Source organism: Peromyscus eremicus, chromosome 4 (assembly GCF_949786415.1).
Source record: "Peromyscus eremicus chromosome 4, PerEre_H2_v1, whole genome shotgun sequence".
Classification (NCBI taxonomy): domain Eukaryota; kingdom Metazoa; phylum Chordata; class Mammalia; order Rodentia; family Cricetidae; genus Peromyscus; species Peromyscus eremicus.
In genome coordinates this window covers 10,443,798-10,454,235 of record NC_081419.1, presented here as the reverse complement: position 1 = coordinate 10,454,235, position 10,438 = coordinate 10,443,798, and the positions used below count along the sequence as shown (strand labels likewise).

General features: G+C 45.0%; 1 long non-coding RNA gene across 1 annotated transcript; it reads right to left on the bottom strand.

Moving 5' to 3' along the window:
- Positions 1–5,231: 5,231 nt before the first annotated feature.
- On the bottom strand, positions 5,232–8,022 carry LOC131907984 (uncharacterized). Its single transcript, XR_009378516.1, has 3 exons — positions 6,192–8,022; positions 5,818–5,936; positions 5,232–5,542 (listed from the first exon to the last, which is right to left on the bottom strand). It is a non-coding gene; the product is annotated as an uncharacterized LOC131907984 (long non-coding RNA).
- Positions 8,023–10,438: the final 2,416 nt, after the last annotated feature.

The window sequence follows — 10,438 nt, the reverse complement described above, 5'->3', positions numbered from 1 at the left end:
TTGCACTTCCTCCAAACATCATTGCCAAAACTGTTGGTTTCTCTCCACAACCTGATGGTAAATCCCTATTGATGAAGACACAACTTACTTATGTCTTTGAACAGGTATAAATCAAGCTTATGCCCAACTAAACGCCTCACCCCTACTAACTAGTGTTCATGGTACCGGAAGGTACTTTGTAGGCTACTGGAGGGAAAAGTAAACATCAATATCTCTCAGCTACAAACACTGCAACCTGACTGCAAAATGTACTGGGGCCGTAATGACATGAATATTATGGGAGTAATCCAGCACTTTTGATTGGATTTAAGGCCCACTCCATGAGATGGAACCCATACATGACACTCTAAAGTGACCAAGAAAACTGAAAATAGATGGGCCATGGACCCTGGGACAAAACCTACTATTATTATTCTGCTAAAGGAACCTAGCAATAAAATGATTCCTAATGACATATTGCAACACCCATATGTGATAGTTTGAATGAATTTCCCCCATAGGCTCATTTATTTGAATGTTTAGTCATCAGAGAATGGCACTATTTGAGAAGGATTAGACAGGTGGCCTTGTTGAAGTAGATGTGACCTTGTTGGAGAAAGTGCATCACTGGGCATGGGCTTTGGGGTTTCAAAAGCCCATGCCAGGCCCAGTTCACTTTCTCTCTCTGTTTAAGGATCAGGATGTAGCTCTCAGATACTTCTCTAGCTCCACTCCTGTCTGCCGCCAGGCTCCCTACCATAATGATAATGGACTAAACCTCTGAAACTGTAAGCAAGCCCCCAATTAAATGTTATCTTCTTTAAGAGTTGCCTTGGCCGTGGTGTTCGTCACAGCAATAGAGCAATGACTAAGACATCATATTTCAAAAAAGCTTCTTCTTGCAGTGGATGGGAATTAACAAAAGTGGCAGAGGCCCACAACTGGACTATGCACAGAGAGTGTGAGACTTTGGAGCAGTCAGCCCTAAATGAGATGTCTTTATCAAATCCCTCCCTTCAAGGCTTAGGAATTTATGTGGAAAGGAGACAGAAAGATTGCAAGAGCCAGAGGTGACAGGCAACCTTACTCCAAGGAACAGTGTCTTCCAAACACAACAGGACTGGTACACATGAGCTCACAGAGACTATGACAGCATGCACAAGTTCAAACCAGACAAAATTCCAGCACACAGAAAAAACAGACACAAAGTCCCACCCCTAATCAAGAAGCTATTTACAGTTGCTGGAAAGGAGAAATCGGTTTTCTGCAAAGGCATGTCACTGAGTGTATCAACAACATTCCAGGGCAGGCTCCGGATCCAGGAGCAGCTGAACAACACAAAAGGGACTTCGTGCTGTTATGTTTGTCTTGGCTATTGTTTCCTGATGTTTTTGTCTTGTTTTGTTTTAAGATAAAGAAAGAACATGAAATTGGGGTAGTGAGGTGGATAATATACAAATACATAAAGGCAAAAGTAAGTAAGTGGTTGTCTGGAGCCCAGGGGAGGGAGAAGAGGGGTAGGAGAGGAGAGGGCTGGGGAAAGGGAGAGCTGAACCTTACTAAAGTGCCTTACAATTTAAAGTTATACTGAGAAACTCAAAAGCCAGGCATGATGGCACACAGCTGCAACCTTTGCATGTGAGAGATGGAATCAAAAGAATCATGAGTTTTAGGTCAGTCTCAACTGCATAGCAAGACTTCATCAAAAACCATGACAATGGCTTGACCTATTAGATGGCTCAGGGGGTAAATGTACTCGCCACCAACTCTGACACCTGAGTTCGATCCCAGGACCCACAAGGTGGAAGGAGAGAACTAACTCCCTCGGGTTGTCCTCTGACCTCCATGTGCACACTGTAGTATGTGCACATGTGCACACACACGTGCATGTGTGCATACACACACACACACACACACACACACACACACACACACAACTAAAAATCATTTTGGAACATTTAAAAAGAAATCAAAAAGCAAGCCAGAAACTAGTATAAAACCTTTGCAGTCCTATGCCTTACACCAGTGATGAGGACACTGCTCAATAAGTGACCAAAGCTTCGGAAGGACATGGCTTAAAAAAGAGACAGAAGCTGGTACGGTAGCTCTAGGCCTCGGGGGATCCAGTGCCCTCTTCTGACCTCCCCAGGCACTGAACTCACGTACACATATTTACACAAAGGTAAACACATATACATAATTAAAAATAACAAAACCATGGCTAGAGAGATGGTGTGGGGTGAAAAGCACTGCTGGGTTTCAATTCCCAGCACCTACATGGTAGCTACAGTCTGTCACTCTAGTTCCAAGGGATCCGAGGTCCTCTTCCGGTTTCTGCAAGTACTGTATGCATGTGGTGCACAGATATATGTGTAGGCAAAACACCTATACACATTTTTAAAAATTAAAATCTAGAAGAATAGTGTATTGTTTAAAAATAATAGTAAAATAAATCTTTCTTTTAAGAGTACGCTAACCAAGTGTTTCCATGATGAAGAACATCCAGAATTCTCATACTGCTGAGGAATGAAGCGTAGCCTAGCCATTGAATGTCCTAAATTCTCACACTGCTGAGGAACGAAGCAGAGCCTAGCCATTTGGGAAAACTATTTAGCAGTCTCTTACAGAGTTACACACACACCTACCACATAACCCAGGAGTCCTCCTCCAAATATTTATTCAACAGAAACTAAGATATATATCCACAAAGACCTTGCATCAAATGTTCATAGTTGATGTGTATATAATAAGCCAAACAAGAAACAATCCAAACGTCCATCAACAAGTACAGGAACAAACAAATCACTGTATGTTTACACAGTGGAACACTGCCCAGGTTTTTAAAAGGACAAACTGCTGATAAACAGAGCATGGATCATTTCACGAGACACGACGTTGGGCAAGAGAAGTAAGAAACAAAAGTGTGTCCATAATGCAGTTTCATTCACACAAAGATTAAGGACAGGCTGCACAGTCCATGTACCTAGTAACCACCTCATGGGTTAAATAGAGTTTACACTGAGCAGTGAAGATCTGTGCCATTTAATTTGTGTAAAATAGATTGCAGCTTTTGTAATGCTTTGTGAGATTGTCAATTTGGCCTGATCTAGAATCACCGGGGAAGACATTCTCAGAGGGAGACTGGTTCAGAGTAGGCCTGTGGACATGTTTGGGGAAGGTGGTTGTCTTAAATTAACGATGTTAACCGTGGGCAGCACAGTTCCCAGTTTAGGACCCTGGACTGTGTAAGGGCAGAGAAAGCTAGGCCAGCAGTCAGCACGTGTGCATTCATTTCTCTCTGCTCTTGGCTGTGGGTGTGCTGTGGCTTCCCAGGGACCCTTTCTCCTCTAAGTTGCTCACAGTGTCAGAACACAGCCGCAGAGACAAAAGCAGGGTGATTCCATACGTGCTTCCAACCGGCGACAGCTCACCTGCTTTCTGCGCTTCTACCAGCAAAGTCGCGCTCACAAGTGGCTGGGACCTTGCCAGCTTTTGCACCACTCCAAGTCCATTCCACGATGAGATTCTCTGCCCCCCTCCCTTATTCGCCAGTGATCTGGTATCTGGGTGGGCTGTCATTTTGAATGGCAGCTGCAAGATCTGCCATAAGTATGTAAAAACTTTTCCTTGGAACAGTTAATTGAGGAACATAGGTCAGTATTTTTCCAAATATGCAGGGCTCTCACCTCTGAGCTCTGGTCTGGCTATGTGACAAGAATGGTCACATTCCAAAGAATAGGCAAAGTGCTACCCATCAAGGATGCTCATCCAGAGAGACCCACAGAGCCAGGCTACATCAGAAGCTTGTGGCTCAGTATCTCTACTCCAGCGAGTTCCTCAAAGGCTTGCAGAATTGTTTGAGAGTTGGACGAAAGGATATACTTTCTCAAATACTAAAAATAAAATGAAACAAAATTATAAATACTTAAGAAATAGAATGTTAATCTGCTACAAACAGCCTTACATGCATAAATTATATATATATATATGTATATGTAGAATATACACATATAAATTATATGTATGTAAATAATGCTAAGTTGATACACTGGTACATTTTAATATGCTTGGTGAAGGATGAAGGATGGAGCATCCAAAAAAGATTTGCCTTAGTAGCAGGAAGTCAGGGAAAAAAGCCTGCCTTGGTTACATCACAGTCACATTTCTGTTAAATAAATATTTCCCTGTGTTCTCTTTTTCTCTGTCTGTCGTCTTTCTTTCTCAATTTAATTTTGTATATTTTAGTGGTCACTGCCGTGGCTCTTTCATTTCTCTGACCATATTGGAAGCCTTCATGGTTGTGGCAACCAGAAGCCCAAATTCTTGAACAGAGAATTTTCAATGCACACGAGGCACCTGGGTCCAGCTAGGCCCTCTCTCCTGAGGCCCCTCAGTCAGTAGCACACAAGGATTCCCTCTGTTTCTTACCTGACTGCCTTGAGCATCATCCTACAATTTACAAATGCAACCGACAGCATCTTGGGTCCCATTATCTGGGATTGTGGTGGCAAACTGCGTCCCTCAACTCGGTATCCCAAATTCTGGAAAATTCCTAGGGCATAAGTCATTTGAATCTGTGTTCCATTTTTTTTTGTTCCTACTTGACCTTTGGGGTGGAATGGAAGGAATATTCTTTCATAATGGAGTAATGTGGGCTTTGAAGTCAGCCAGATCTACGTCATTTATGTTTATCCTGGAAAAGGTCTCAGGGCTTGGCCATCATTTAACACAGGGTAGAAATGGCACTGGGTTTGGAGTTCCAGTCCAGAGTCTGCCAGTTACAGGTGTTGTGACTTCACAGATGTCTTTTCTCTCTGGGCCCCATTTATTTCACCTGTGAGTGGAAGAGCCCAGTCTCCTGGAGCTGCTTGCCCAAACCTTAAGGTGTGTGTACAGCAAGGTTAGCACAATGCCTGGCATGCAGGGAGTGCTCAGAACACAGTCAAGCAAAACGATTGATAGTCACCAGGGGCTGGAGGGAGAGAAAGCTGGGAGGGAACTGCTTACTAGATACTGGCTTCCTTGTGGAATGATAAAAATGTTCTGGGGCTAGATATTGGTGATTATTGCACAATATTGTTAATGTTCTGAATGGCACACCATTACACACTGCAAAGTGATTTAAATGGGGGAGGGGGAGGATATGGTTCAGGGATAGAACATTTGTCTAACATGCATGAGGCCCTGAGTTTGATCCTCACACCTCAAAAACAAGATTAAAACAGTTTATATTACGTGTATTTTACCACAATAAAAGATGAACAGCTACCATATCTGCATTTACACCCCATGGGGTGAGGAAATGGGGGAGGAGGAAGCTAGGACCAGCCAGAAACTCTTCCCAAGAGAGCAAGGACTGAGAAGCAAAACAAAAGTGGACACCTGAGTGCAGCACGGTGGGAAGGCAGAGCCTGGGTCAGTGGGTGTCATCCACCGCAGGGAATGGAGGGCAGAGCAGAGGAAACAAATGGTATCACTTTCCAGACTCCAGGGAACCAGCTGTGCTCAGTGAACTTCGTCATGGTCATCGTGCAAGTCACAGATGTGGAAGGAGATAGCAGTCCTGGAAGAAATGAGTCATGGGAGAGGAAAGAAATGTCACCCACCCACCGAGGGAAGCACAACCGCAGGCCAGCGTGATATGGAGCCCAGTGCTCCATCTGAGGCCTGCCACAGACTCCCCTGAAGTGAGCTAACACTTCCAAAGCCTGTCACACCCCAGCTCCATCTATTCTCCCACTGCCCACTGTGATTCGCCTCCTGGATGACCTGAGTGAGGCTCAGGCGGGACAACCCACATTTGGGAATGTAACTACCACCCATCAGACCACCACCAACCTTGCCACTTCAGAGACGTCTGACTTTGAGCAAGTCGTCTATTTTTTCTTTCCTTTTCTTTTTTAGTGTGTGTGTACACGCTCCTGTGTATGAGTAGGGTCATCTGTCTCATGATACACCTGTGGAGGTCAAAGGACAACCTCAGGGGTGGTCCTCACCCTCCACCTTGTTTGAAATGGGGTTCTTGTTGTTCAGCACATCAAGCTCATCCACCTGAGAGTGTCTACAGGTTCTTCTTCTGTCTACATCTCCACCTCATCCCACCACAGACTCGTGGAATTATGAGTATGTCTACCTTTGTATGGGTTCTGGGGATCCATACTCAGGTCCTTAATCATGGAACCCCAGCCCCAAGTTGTTTGAATTTTCCAAACCTTAATTTGGTCCTCATGAAACAGAAAAGCCTTGCTCATGGTACTGCCAGGAAGAGTCCACGTGTCAGGCAGTGATGCTTCACCACAGGGCAGACTCCCGATAAACAGACTCTTTCCCCTCCAGGGATCCATTTTCTCTTTCCACCAGCCCCCAGAGCAAGAGAGACATGGAAGTGGATATTGAATAAAGGAAGGATCCATCTTACATGATAAGTGAGTATAAACAGTAACATTTAAAATTCATGGCTTTATTCATAACAATCCTGGGATGGAAACAGCATAAATGGCCATCAGCAGGTAACTACATACATACACATTAAATATTTACACAGCCAAAGAGATACCCTTGATAAAAAGAAGCCAGACACACACAAAAAGAACACACCACGTGACAATATTCAAGTGAAGTTTGTAAGTAGTCAAAACTAACTTGACGGTGGGAGTCACAATTGCAGTTAGCTTTGATGTTCCTGACCACAGAGGAGCACAAAAGAGACCTCTGGAATTCTGAAGATGTGCTACATCTTGATGTCCTTGGTGGCCACATGTGTAAAAACTCATCAAGATGTGTATGCAGGCTCAGTGTATGATAAGTTATGGAGGGGTGGGAAGCAGGGACCTGACACGGAGGGCTGCTAGGTCATACACATATGCTTAACCAAAAGCATAAAGACGGAGCGCCGAAGAAATACTTAACCGAGCCTGGGGGGAATCAACTTAAAATAAAACCAGAAGAGCGTGTAGTGAGAGAGTAGAGAGGAACTGCCTCCTTCATTCCCAAGACTAAAAGCAATTTGATTTTTCTTCTTTTTTAATGTTGCTTCTGACTGGTGAGATGGCTCAGTAAGTACAGGCTCACTGAGAATGCACAGTGACCTGTGTCCCATCCCCAAGTCCCATGACGGAAGGAGAAAATCAGCCCCTGAAAGTTGTCCTCTGACCTCCACATGACCTTAGCATGCACACACCTGCACACACTAACAAGGTTTAAATATATAGATTTAGTGTGTGTGTGTGTGTGTGTGTGTGTGTGTGTGTGTGTGTGATTGTGATTGTGAGAGAGCACTCACATACCACAGTGTGTGTGTGGAGGTTAGAGGACAACTGCATGGGTCTATCCTCGCCTTTCACCTTGTTTTTGAGACAAGGTCTCTCATTAGCCGCTGCTACACAGATACTCCAAGCCAGCCAGCCCTTGAGCTTCTGGGATGGGGGCGGAGTCTCTCGTCTCCACTTCCAGGAGTGCTAGGATTCTGTCTGGCTTTTACATGGATTCTGAGCAACTGAACTTGGGTCACCAGGCTTGCACTTGAGCAGGCATTTTACCCGCTAAGGCCCCTCCCTGTCCCCAGTTGTAGTTTTTCTTACAGTCACTCACAGCAGCTGTTTTAGTTGAATCTCATTTTATCGGAAGACTGTGGTAGAGTAAGGTGAGCATGTCTAATATGTTGACACTTTCCATGAGCTTGATTAGACGATGGGCTACAAGCCCTTCCCAGCCTCTGCTTACAGCTCGACAGGACTGTCACCAGTCACTGCGGTACCTTCTGGTGGCCTCTGCGGTGTTCTAAGGCTGGAAAGAGAGGCAAAAAGCTGGGCAGATTTCCAGCCCTTCGGATACTTTTTCATCACAGGAGACTTCTCACATGATGAGTCCCTTCTCTCCACGACCCAAGCCGGCCAGAAGATTCACCTCCTTGTCCTCTCTTGGAGCTGGAATACAGACATATAAGCTAGTCTCCAGCAATCAAATATGAAATAAACATGACCATAATAGAGGAAGTGAGGTGCAGGCACCACATGGAATCCATTTTCTAACAAGACTAATGATAATAACTGCCAGCTCTCAGGACCCTAGCAGTAAAGGTTTGACAACATGGATTCGACTTGAGATGCCCGCATCCTCCAGGCCAGTTGCCACTGTTCTTAGGCAAGGAGCTCCCAAGCCTGATTCTGGTGCTGGCGATGTTGGTGTGAGCTATGCAAGCCTATATTACATCCTTTCCTTTTCTGAAAGGCTAGCATGGCTTCTGTCGTTTGTACTGACAGCCCTGAATGAACTGACAGTAAAACAGTGTTCCTCCAGGGAAGCAAACCCAACCAGGTACCAATGGGTGGGTACATCATACACACACAGGGAAGTCTCTACGTGGGGAGGTTGGCTCACATAGTTATGGGCATTGGCCGGCTTGAGATCTAGATGCAGGAGCGAGATTCACAGAGATGGTGCTTGCAGGCCGTTGAAGCAAGCACTTTTTTTTTTGTTTTTCAGAATTCGGTTCTTGTTCTCAAGGCCTTACAACTGACTAGGACAGGCCCACCTGCATCACCAAGAGTAATCCTTGTTAAAACAGCTGGTTCTAGATACAAGCTGCATCTGCAGACTATCTTCACAACCTAGACTCACAGTCCCTGCAGCCCAGACACCCACAAACCCCAGGAGGGGTGCCAGTGTGTGATCTTTCACTTTGATTGAGACTTCTTGTTTAGACCAACAAGTTTAGTTATCCAGGCCAGAGAAATGGCTCAGGCACCAAGCCTAACTACTTGACAATGCCTGGTGGGCTAACATAACGAGAGGAGTCAGCTGACTCCCACAAGTGTGGATGCACCCTTGTGCCATAATAAGTAAGTGTGAACTGTTTCAAACATATGCAGAGTTGAATACTAAGCAAGTCAAGGCAGCTGCCCCCAAGGGAGCAATGCCCTGCAGCCCACCCCATCAGGGCCCAACCTAGCTGCCACTACCTCTTTGTTAGACTGTAGCTACAAAGTCCTTCTGATCCACTCTTCTGCCCAACCCACCAGAGACTATTTCCAAAGCAGTGATCAGATTGTGCCTCCCCAACTAAAAGTCTCCCCATTACAGACCTGTGTTAGCTCTTCTACACCTCACAGCCATCACAGTTGTTAAAAGCAAAAGATAAACTCCTGAAACAAACCACAGTGTGGAGGAAAAGCTGAAGTCATTTTTGAGACAAGGTCTCTCTACAAGGCTGTGGCTGTCCTGGAACTCACTCTGTAGACCAGACTGGCCTCCAACTCAGAGATCTGCCTGCCTCTGCCTCCCCCGTGCTAGGATTAAAGGCATGTGCCACTACACTCAGCTTAAAAGCTGAAGTCTTGAGAAGACTGGGAAACACAACTGCCCCTGGATCATCAAAGCAGGAGCCAACAGTCTTCTGAGAATTTAGCCTTAGCTTCAGGGATGAGTCAGTCACCATCTCAATCTGCACGGAACATGCTCCTGGGGCCAACCGTAAAGGTCAGGCTGTCTGGCTGCCTGGCATAGATTCATATCGCTACCTTTGGCTGGAATACGCTCCTGATATAATTGTTAAAACTAACATTAAGGCAGGAACATAGCACACTTGGGAGGCAGAAGCAAGCAGAGCTCTATGAGTTCAAGGCCAGTCTAATCTACATAGCTAGTTCCAGACCATCCAGGGCTACATTATGAAGCCCTGGGAGGGAGAGAGGGAGGAAAGGAGGGAGGGACGGATGGAGGGAGGGAGGGAGGGAGGGAGGGAGGGAGGGAGGGAGGAGAAAGAGACAGAGAGAGACAAAGACAGAGATAGAGAAAGCTAGGAGTTGTTAATAAGAAAGAGACAGAAATGGCATGCCAATGTGGATGGAGGAAATCTCACAAGGCCAAGATAAAGACAGGCAATGAATGACTGCTGAGAGAGGCAGAATTAGTCTTCCCCAGGAATGAGCCCTCTAAATGGCTATCAATATCAAATGGTCAGCCTTAAAAGAATATGCGTGTATACATACACATACATATATGTATGTGTGTGTGTGTATATATATATATATATACATATATATATATATATATATCACTAAATTGGCCAGCAGGTTTTATCTATATATTTATCCATGTGTGTGTGTGTGTGTGTGTGTGTGTGTGTGTGTGTGTGTGTATGTAACAATAATGGTTAAAGAGAAAGAGGCCATGAATTTGAGGGGGGTGGGCATATGTGACATGGGAGGGGTTGAAAGGAAGAGAGGGAAGAGGAAATGAGGTATTATATTTTAATTAAGTTTTTTTTTAATTTTTATTGTCTTATGTATAACAGTGTTTTGCCTGTACGTATGTCTATTTCCCACATGCATGCAGAGCCTGCAAAGGCCAGAAGAGGACGTCAGAACCTCTGGAACTGGAGTTATAGATGGCTACCAGTCTTCATGTAGGTACTGGGAATTGAACCTGGGTCCTCTGCAGAAGCAATGAGCGTTGTTAA